Source organism: Brienomyrus brachyistius, chromosome 9 (genome assembly GCF_023856365.1).
Source record: "Brienomyrus brachyistius isolate T26 chromosome 9, BBRACH_0.4, whole genome shotgun sequence".
Classification (NCBI taxonomy): Eukaryota; Metazoa; Chordata; class Actinopteri; order Osteoglossiformes; family Mormyridae; genus Brienomyrus; species Brienomyrus brachyistius.
The window spans coordinates 28,648,025-28,657,763 of NC_064541.1; the positions used below are offsets into that span (position 1 = coordinate 28,648,025).

Genomic DNA, 9,739 nt, shown 5'->3' on the forward strand with positions numbered 1-9,739 from the left:
AATCCGTTTGCTCAGTTAGCTCAATTATCACATTTCACTGCTCTGATTGTCTTTGTTGAGCATTAACAGCAGTGGAGTTTATGAATTTTAAACCAGTTTCAGTTCAGTGTTTCTTTTAGCCAAAGACATTTCAGGCTCCTGGTTACCAATTTAGTAGAAAAGCTTGTGAGGTAGAGTGACAGTGTTACTATTCAGGCGAAAATCCCAGGCAGGAGAGCTATTCTCACAGTCACAGGCCAGTGTAAATTTACATTATGTCGCAGCGCTGGGCTCAGAGTTCAGGGGAACCACCCCTTAAGACACCGACTACGCCACCCTGGGAATTGCGCCCAGGGAAATAGTTCCTAAGCTAAATGAAACTCCAAGAGAAAGGTACTCAGGTCCGTTATACACGGCAGCAAGAGACGTGGCTCCACTTACAATCTTTTATTACACAGAAATTAAAAACACCATCCACACGACGAGATAAAACCTCGGGGCTGGTCCACAGAGGGTAGGAGGTTAAACAGTTAAACAGCAGATGGCATCCTGAAACAAAACACTACAATTCCCATGCATACACACAATACAACATGCCACCACAAAGTTCCCCTCCTCCCTAATGGCATCCCAACCCCAAAGAATCTTAAAACACACAAAATAAAATCCCTCACATTCAATACAAAAAAAGGAGAGAAAACAAGAGCGGAGGCAAAGAGGCAAAGCAGCAGCAACTGCAGGACAGGCAATCCAGACCGCAGCTGTAAAAGCAGGCAGAGCAGCAATGCTTAATGGCGTAGTGATCTCCAACCAGCCGGGTAAACTCCCTCCACGTTGCCTGCAAAGGATGGCGCCAGGCAAAACAAGTTAATTAAAACCCACAATCACGAACCTAGATCGAACTTACGGGCGATTTTACACAAGCCCATTACAAGTCGCCAGCCCCACCATTTACCCGCAGCAACGTGCACCCACCGGTTGAATACAAGTGAGCCGAAACAGAATGGAATAAAACGTACCCGCTGCCACCTACCAAACAGCCGCCTCCAATAAATCCGTCGTATGCAGATCTTTACCACGAAGTCAGGTAACCGGAAGAACCTTGCCAGCGTTCGACCCCCAGCCAACCACTGCCATTTTTATAGGGCGCTACCACGAATTACAATACAAATCGGCCCGCACATTTAAAGGCACAGGTACTTAAAATAGTCATACTGCCACAATTATATATGAAACACAATAGGGGAGGCGAATGTACAGCTCTGCTGATGGCTCTGTGTGTGGCCCTGTTTGTGTGTTTTCCCCGCGTTGTGTGGGATTCTGGTTTGCTCTCTTCATTCCAAAGACATGAAGCGAGGTTAAAGTTGCCCATAGTTTAGGGTTGCATCTGTGTACTTTGTATATTCGGCAGATGCCTGACATTGCTGTTAAATTACAGATACAAGTTCCTTCTTCATCAATGTTTATCACAGATTTATTGTCAGCATCCTGGCAAAACGACATATCTAAGACAACTAGTAGAACTTTTTCATATATTGTTTTGCTTACAACAAATACCGTGCACAAATACTGTTTTGCTCTGTTCCGATTAATAGAAAATTATTTGCACTCCTTGAAGAAAAAAAACTAATTAAATACAGCATTTGATTTCTCCAAGTCGTGATTTACATTTGTTTGTGTGAAATTTCGGTGGCCGATGCTTATCATTAATTGTAAGAAAGAAAGAATGATGCTGAGTTCATATGGTGCCCCTGGCTGATGACAAACAAACTACAATTATGAATGAATTAATAATAATCTAATTCAATATTTATGAAATCTGCTAAGTAGAAACGCAAACCATTGTTGAAGTGAATAGACCAAAGCACAGAATCAGTTTATATCCTAAAGTTTCAAATCTTTCAGCATATTGTTTTAATATTCAGATTCAGATTCTATATACAGCAGTGTTGCCCAATCTGGTCCACATTTTTGCTCCCTTCCAGCTCCCTGTCAAACAGTCTAAACTTTTGCTCCCTCCTGGGAGCTGGGAAGGAGCAAAAATGTGGACCGTCTGTGGATCCCCAAGGATCATTCTGAGTGACACTGAAGTACAAAATTATCAGTTTGTACCAGCTAACCTAGTGAGGCTACACAAGTAAACACATAAGACAAGAGAGAGGGACTCAAAATCTGAAGGAGACTACAGCATGCTAAATCACCATGCTTACTTAATTCTCTAATTTGACTTCATTTTGGACAGGAATCAATCTCACATGGAATAGACGTAGGCCAATGGTTAATTAACACCAAACCAGGCTAAAGTGGTTGTAAAATGCACCTTATCAACCGCAATATGATTGGCTGACAGAATGAGTACATGTGAAGCTGTAGCATAAGGTCAGATGGGGACGGGGGGATTGCTGGACTGGCACATGGGGGTTATTCTTGAGTGACATAGCTAATGACTACCTGAGGCGTTGATGGGATTGATTATGCATTGGCCGTGACAGACCAACAGGGATGATAATGAGTGTGAAAACATGCTGGCTGTTTGAATGTAGCTACAAGAGAGAACTGAAAACATATATTATCACATCAGTATCACTTCAGTAATTCACCAGGACTATATTATACTTATCAAATCAAATAAATAAACCAAACTACTTCCAGCCTTATTTTTGTTTTTATACCTTGTTTAGTGGGGCTGCATGATGATGAATGTCTGCTCGGCAGAGTGAGTTTCGGCCCCCCAGCTAGTAAAGCCTCGACGTTCGTGCAGTTCTGCTATACAGTGACGGGTGGGAGAATCGCCACAACAGGTGAGATTTATCAGGCTGTGTTTCCGAATTCCAGGCTTTCTTTGGGGATTAAACAATACCTCGAGGTGTCAGGTGGTACCTCAAATGACAGCACTTTAATTAGATCTCCAGGCCTCCGCTTGGATTTCACGTGATTTGTTCCTCATTATAATTTAAAGGACATAAGATGGCGAGAAATTAATAAAATATTACCCCAAAGACTCTACTTTCTTCCACATGAAACTGGGATCTGCTTGTTTTATGGTACTGGCTTTTTCCAATATGAATATAATTCACATAACACAATGAATGTAGCCCTGAAGCATTACATAACTGGGTCTCGGATGCTTCCCTGAGGTATGTTTAATAATATCCTTCAAAGGACGTGATGTGAAGGCTGCCACCCAACACATTCCTCTATGACGTAAACAAAATTTTTTTTTTTTTTCTCATTCACGCAGGAATATCAAAACATTTCAGATGAATTTGTGCATTTCTGTGTGTGTGTGGGGGAGGGTATGTGTGTTTGTAAATGTTTGAAAGAGTGACAGAGAGAGAGAAGTTTTACATTCTCTTTATTTTGGTTCAAACATGTGGACTGTATCGTCGCTCATAGGTAGACAGCGATATTACTGCAGAAGCCATATTTGCGGTCAGTACATTTTTCTGCTGCTGGACAATCTAGGTAAGAAAACATTGGTAGATTAGGAAAAGACTGGGAACTGACTCACTTGCCAGTTATTATTCAAGAAGGTACTCAGATCAAAATAGTATGATTCAGTTACATTTTTACGGTTTTCATCAGAAATGGAGAATATTGATTAAATCCATCAGGCTGGGATTTATCGAAATGTGGCATTTGTGTGTGTGTTTGTTTTTTTATGTATCTCCATTGTGTAACAGAGAGCTGGACAGTAATCCAATTTCTTAGCTTAAAAGAGAGAGTTAAGACTCTGTTTACTGTCCAAGAACAACTAACATCAGACCCATTCTGTAAGGTAATTACCTGCATGCAGTTTTCTAATTACCTTAAGAAAAGACAGTATGAAATTCCTCTGCGCAGCCTGTCAGTATTCAGTTCCCAGTAGCTGTGCAGCATGACGGCTCCCTGGGAATCACTGTACCTCTTAGAGCTGGGGATCCAAATGCCGCCCCCACTCTGTGTATGCAGATTGCACAGCCCCCCCCCCATGGTGTGCAGCTTTCCTCCACTATTCTCATTGTTGCTGCAGTTCAAACACGTGATGCCAGGTGAATTTCTGCCTCTGGATTGCCCACAGTATGCCATTGGGTGAGTATGTATCCCAAGGGCGCAGGTAGGGACCACATCAGCCTTGAACCCCCCCACCCCCCTAAACACACACAGTATTGGTAGGCATATGGCCTTACTGTCCATGCCCCCGGCCTTGGTGTATCCCATACAGGGCCTTCCACTGCAATGATCTCTGTGCTAGCTGTGTACTACTTTAGGTTAAACCAGCAGTTGCATGCTTTGGCTAGATTATGCCTGTTTCATGTTACATTTAACAGCTTGAAGTGCAATTTGCAGTGACTGGTCTTAAAAATGAATATTTAGACGCCCACAGACGCTCGGAGTCTCTGTGAGAGGCTGTAAGCACACTAGCACACTAGCAGTGCTGCCTGTCTTTATGCCCAGATGGTAGGTTAAGGATCGACACCGGCAGGCAGGTGAGAGCCCCACTGCAGGTCCCGCACGATCACTCGCTAACTCCTCTTTGGGCAAAAAGTGTCTGCTGCAGAAATCAATACAAATGAAAGTGTAGCAGCTGTAGAGAAAAAATATTTAGCTAACATCAAGTGAAGATCTGCTGGAGAATCAGTGGAGAGTGTGATTTACGTAGTATCATACTATAAAAAGCATTATTCGAAAGAATAAAATGTAACAAAATAAAATGTAATAATGTCTATTGCCTAGTGTGCCGGCTGACTGTTATATGCAGGTAAAGGTCTAGAATGTTTATGGCTCAATGTTCAAGAGTGGGACTGTAATCACAGCCAAGCTCTCCCTAGGAGAACTTTAAGCCATGCTGATAGAAAGGGATCTGTCCACATGTGGTTTTATATCTCTCACATGTCACATCAGGTGTTTCGAGTGGCAGTCAATTACAAGAAGCCATTTTCACTGATGCGTCCGGGACGGACCAGCCATTCATCTGGGATGCTCAAGCCCTTTAACTACAGTGATATTTTTTTCCCTGACTATTCAAACTGCACAGCATCAAAAGTTTCTGTTTGCTGAGTATTAGCATTATTTCCCACCTCAAACTTGGATTTGTGTGCATTGTTTGCCTATCATTAGCACTAGCATACCACAGCTATGTTTGCTTAGAGGTAGGAGGCATCTACAGCCTGCTTTATGTCTTCTGCTGAAGTTGGAAATGACCATTTGCTTTGTTAAAATAGTCTGGCGCACATCCATAATGGTGGATTTGGGATGTATTTGACCCCAAATACCCTTACAAGGAAAGGCCTCAAAAATTAAATATCACTCCAGAGGCATGTAGGTGAGGATGCTCCCATTATTCCCGGGATAGGCTCCAGTCCCCCCTGTGACCCCAGTCGGTTTAAGCGATTTCAGAAAATTGATGGATGGATGGATGGATGGATAGATGCACCGCCCGATCTTAAATCAGCGGTGTGGCAGCATTTTAGCTTTCCAGTAACCACACACAAAAATGGCGAAGCTTAGAGGAGATGGCAGCAACTGGATCTAGCACTGGTACTAGGGCGAATGGACTGCGTGAGAGGTTCGAAGAGGGTAAAACTCTGCTTGGGTTTCTTTTACCATTAGAAGTTATTGAGGAGTTAGAATGTCTGAACAAGTCCCTGCAGAAACGGACTGCAACTATTGCAGGAATGAGAAGTTCAATAAAGTGCGTCAGATCCACTCTACGGTTAAAAAGAAATGAGAAAAGATTTCAGGAGATTTTTGATAAAGCGATAAAAATGGTGGACTCCGTTGTCATTGAGCCCATTCAGATTCCTCACCAAAGACGGCCACCAAAACGATACACTGCTGGGGCTATCCAGCACAGTCCCAAGTCACCTGAGGAGTATTGCAGAGCAGAGTTTTACACAGTGCTGGATAGTATTGATCTTCAGTTTCAGGAGAGGTTCAACCAACCAGTTCTATGTGTCTTGCAGAAGCTGGAAAACATTCTGCTCACAGGAGAGGTAGATGGCATTGTTGATCTGTACCCAGAACTTAACAGGGAGACTCTAAAAGTTCATCTAGGCATGTTCAGGTCCAAATATACTTTCAAATCTAGTACAGAAATGGCTGCTATCATGAGAGGAATGCCAGTGGAGGTGAGGGGTCTATTTGATCAAGTTGAAACCCTTGTCAGACTGATTTTAGTCATCCTAGTGTCATCAGCTGCAGCTGAAAGAAGTTTCAATGCTCTCAGGAGACTAAAAACTTGGCTCAGATCAGCAATGACACAAATTGGATTGAACAGTGCTGCTGTATGCCGTATCCATAAGGACAGACTGGACAGCATAGATGTAAAACAAATATGTCAGCAGTTATTTCTGTTAATGAGAAGAGAAGGCATGTATTTGGTTCCTTCACATAGGAGCAATGGACATTGAGCTGTTGTGTGGTAGCTAAGAGTAGTTCATGTTTATAGGGGGTGGGTTTAAGTGGGTGTTAAATTTATACGTCTCCACCAATGTCAAGACCAAATCTTGGGCTGAGGCCATAGGAAGTCAATGTTGAGTTTGGGGTTAAGAGCTGAGGGGGGGGGGACCCACAGACTGTCAGCCAGCGCGTTATTTAAAGGTCCCATGTTGCATTTTGCAAGCATTTGCATCACACATAGTGCACCTTTTTCAATAAATGTTAATAGCTCACTAATTTGTGAGCTAATTAAACAACTTGTTTCATAATAAGCTTTTTTTGGTCCAGTTCAGTTCCTTTAAGGTGAACTCCATCATTTGTTACTGTAGCACGAATGTGCATCACATATAGCTTATTATTCAGAGTAGCGGTTTATGATATTCAAATGTTTTAATCATCATACCTTTTTGTAGCGTCAGAGAAATATGAAGAACTAACTGGACAGACTGGTTGTTTATTCATTTACTACATAGTGTATTAATGAATAAAATGACCCTAATCCCTTTTTAATTGCTACATTATTACACCACCATTTCTCCTAATAAGCTGTAAATTAGCATAAATAGGCCAAATAAAACAAAAACAGTAGGTGCTTGAATGAAGGCAAAGACAAATGCAGCTTTGGAATGCTCTGTGTTCTTGACAGTCACATGCTCATCTCATAACTTATTAAATGAGATATGCTTGGTTTTATTTGTTTCATGTTGAAATGGGACTTGATAGATGCAACCAGATGCACTTTCTGAATTCATCATTCATCTGGTATGTGACCTATGCAGATCAAAGCCACGGAGGTCGATATTATCGGAATCTTTCATTATCACACTGTGATTGCATACTCTCCTGCACCTGGGGTCTTACAGTAGCTAGCATGCTGACACATGTATGGTCACCAGGACTATGGCCTTCCAAACCGCTCATCCTACTGGGTAGTGGGGGGTCCGGAGCCTATCCCGGAAGCAATGGGCACGAGGCAGGGAACAACCCAGGATGGGGGGGCCAGCCCATAGCAGGGCACGCTCACACACCATTTATCACACATGCACACCTATGGGCAATTTAGCAACTCAAATTAGCCTCAGCATGTTTTTGGACTGTGGGGAGAAACCGGAGTACCCGGAGGAAACCCCACGACGACATGGGGAGAACATGCAAACTCCACACACATGTGACCCTGGCGGAGACTCGAACCCGGGTCCCAGAGGTGTGAGGCGACAGTGCTAACCACTGCACCACCATGCCGCCCCTATATATATATATATATATATATATATATATATATATATATATATATATATATATATATATATATATATATATATATATATATATATATATATATACACATACATACATACATATATATACACATACATACATATATATATACATACATATATATACATACATATATATATATATATATATATATCTGTGTGTGTGACATTGCTTTAGAATTATTAGAATTAATTTCTGACAGAAATTTTTATTGCTTTATGCTGTTGAAGGACACTATGGAACACTGTAGAAGTGCTATTCACGTGTGACACGGATGGAAAGTGAGAGGAGCTAAAGTGACAGGGACCTCACACATACCAGCGAATCCTGGTCTCTTTCATAGCTGTGAGGGAGATACGAGTGGGCCAGGTGGGCGGAGAGGGGGGGGGGGGATCAGTCAATCACAGGCAAAGAACAATCAGCAGGACAGGTGAGAGTCCAAGGACTGGGGCTTTGGTGGTAGGTGCGGCTGCAATGCCCAGCCTGGCTTTGCATGCAAGGGTGCACTGCAAGCTAACTATTGTAGTGTTAAGTACAATGCAAATCGTAACTGGAACAAAAAAGTGAGCGTTAAGACTGATACTGGTGAAAGAGTATGCTTTTCTGCATTCGTAAATGTGCAGAGGCAACATACCTGATTAACATTTTAATGAGATTCTGAAACGAATTTCCATTGCTAATCTTCACTCAGTCATTGCTCCGGTTTTCTGATTTACAGAGAATGTTGATCACTGCTAGTTAAAAGATGCACCCAATCCCCAAATTGAAAAAAGGCAAACAACAGCAACAAATCTCACCCTCTTGCCATGGCATTAAACAAGGCAGTAACCCTGAGTTTACAGCAGGGTTCCCTGGATCCAATCCAGGAGAGCCAGTCTGCAGCACAGACCTTACTCAACTCCCCAGCTAATCTATAGGTTTACTAGTTATGCCTGAGCAGGGAAATCTGCACACTGTATTGCAGACTGGCCATCTAGGACTGGAATTGGGGAGACCTTGTGACGGTAATCTCTGCCAGTGTAGGTGAGGTTTCAAACCATACACAGTCAAACCTCGGATTGTGAGAAACTTGCTTTGCGAGTGTTTTGCAAGACAAGCAAAATTTTTAATAAAGTTTAACTTGATAAACGAGTGAGATCTTGATATGAGTATCACGTGTACGCTTTGTCTGCCAAGCGTCACACAATCACAACTGAGCCGATGGTTCTCCTCTCTCTCTTACTGCAGGATTCTGGGTAATGCCCATGCTCAGTCACAGTCGGCGTGCCTCACTCGTATAGTTAAAATTTTGTAGAAAAGCACCACCTGAATAGGAATGTAGCAGTGCGAGCGATGAATCTGTTTAACGACAATGCAATGTCCACATTTCCGCGAAATCGATAAGGAGGCAAAAGCAGCTGTCATTGGATAGGTTCCTTGTTAAAGTCGCAGAAAAAGAAAAAGATTCCAGTGAGACAACAGATAGCAGTGATTCAGTTAGTTATAGTGAAAGTCATCCTACAAAATGACCCTGCTCTTCTCCTCTCTCTCGTCTCCCTCACACCATCCATGATTCTTTTCAATGGTAAGGTGCAGGTTAATTTGTTTTATGCTTTTTTTACTTTATATTTTGTATTAATCATCCATCCATACATTTTCCAAACCGCTTATCCTACTGGGTCGTGGGGGGTCTGGAGCCTATCCCGGAAGCAATGGGCACGAGGCAGGGAACAACCCAGAATAGGGAGCCAGCCCATCGCAGGGCACACTCACACACCATTCACTCACACATGCACAATTTAGCAACTCCAATTAACCTCAGCATGTTTTTGGACTGTGGGGGGAAACCGGAGTACCCGGAGGAAACCCCACGACGACATGGGGAGAACATGCAAACTCCACACACATGTGACCCAGGCGGAGACTCGAACCCGGGTCCTAGAGGTGTGAGGCAACAGTGCTAACCACTGCACCACCATGCCACCCCTTTGTATTAATCATTTTTATATGAATATTTTTAGGTTGTGGAACGAATCATCTGAATTTCCATTATTTCTAATGGGAAAATTTGCTGTGATATACG

General features: G+C 42.6%; 1 long non-coding RNA gene across 1 annotated transcript; it reads right to left on the minus strand.

Annotated features, from left to right (window-relative positions):
* Positions 1–411: 411 nt before the first annotated feature.
* On the minus strand, positions 412–1,195 carry LOC125749178 (uncharacterized). The gene is made up of 2 exons (XR_007399795.1): positions 999–1,195; positions 412–817 (listed from the first exon to the last, which is right to left on the minus strand). It is a non-coding gene; the product is annotated as an uncharacterized LOC125749178 (long non-coding RNA).
* Between the last annotated feature and the right edge of the window lie 8,544 nt (positions 1,196–9,739).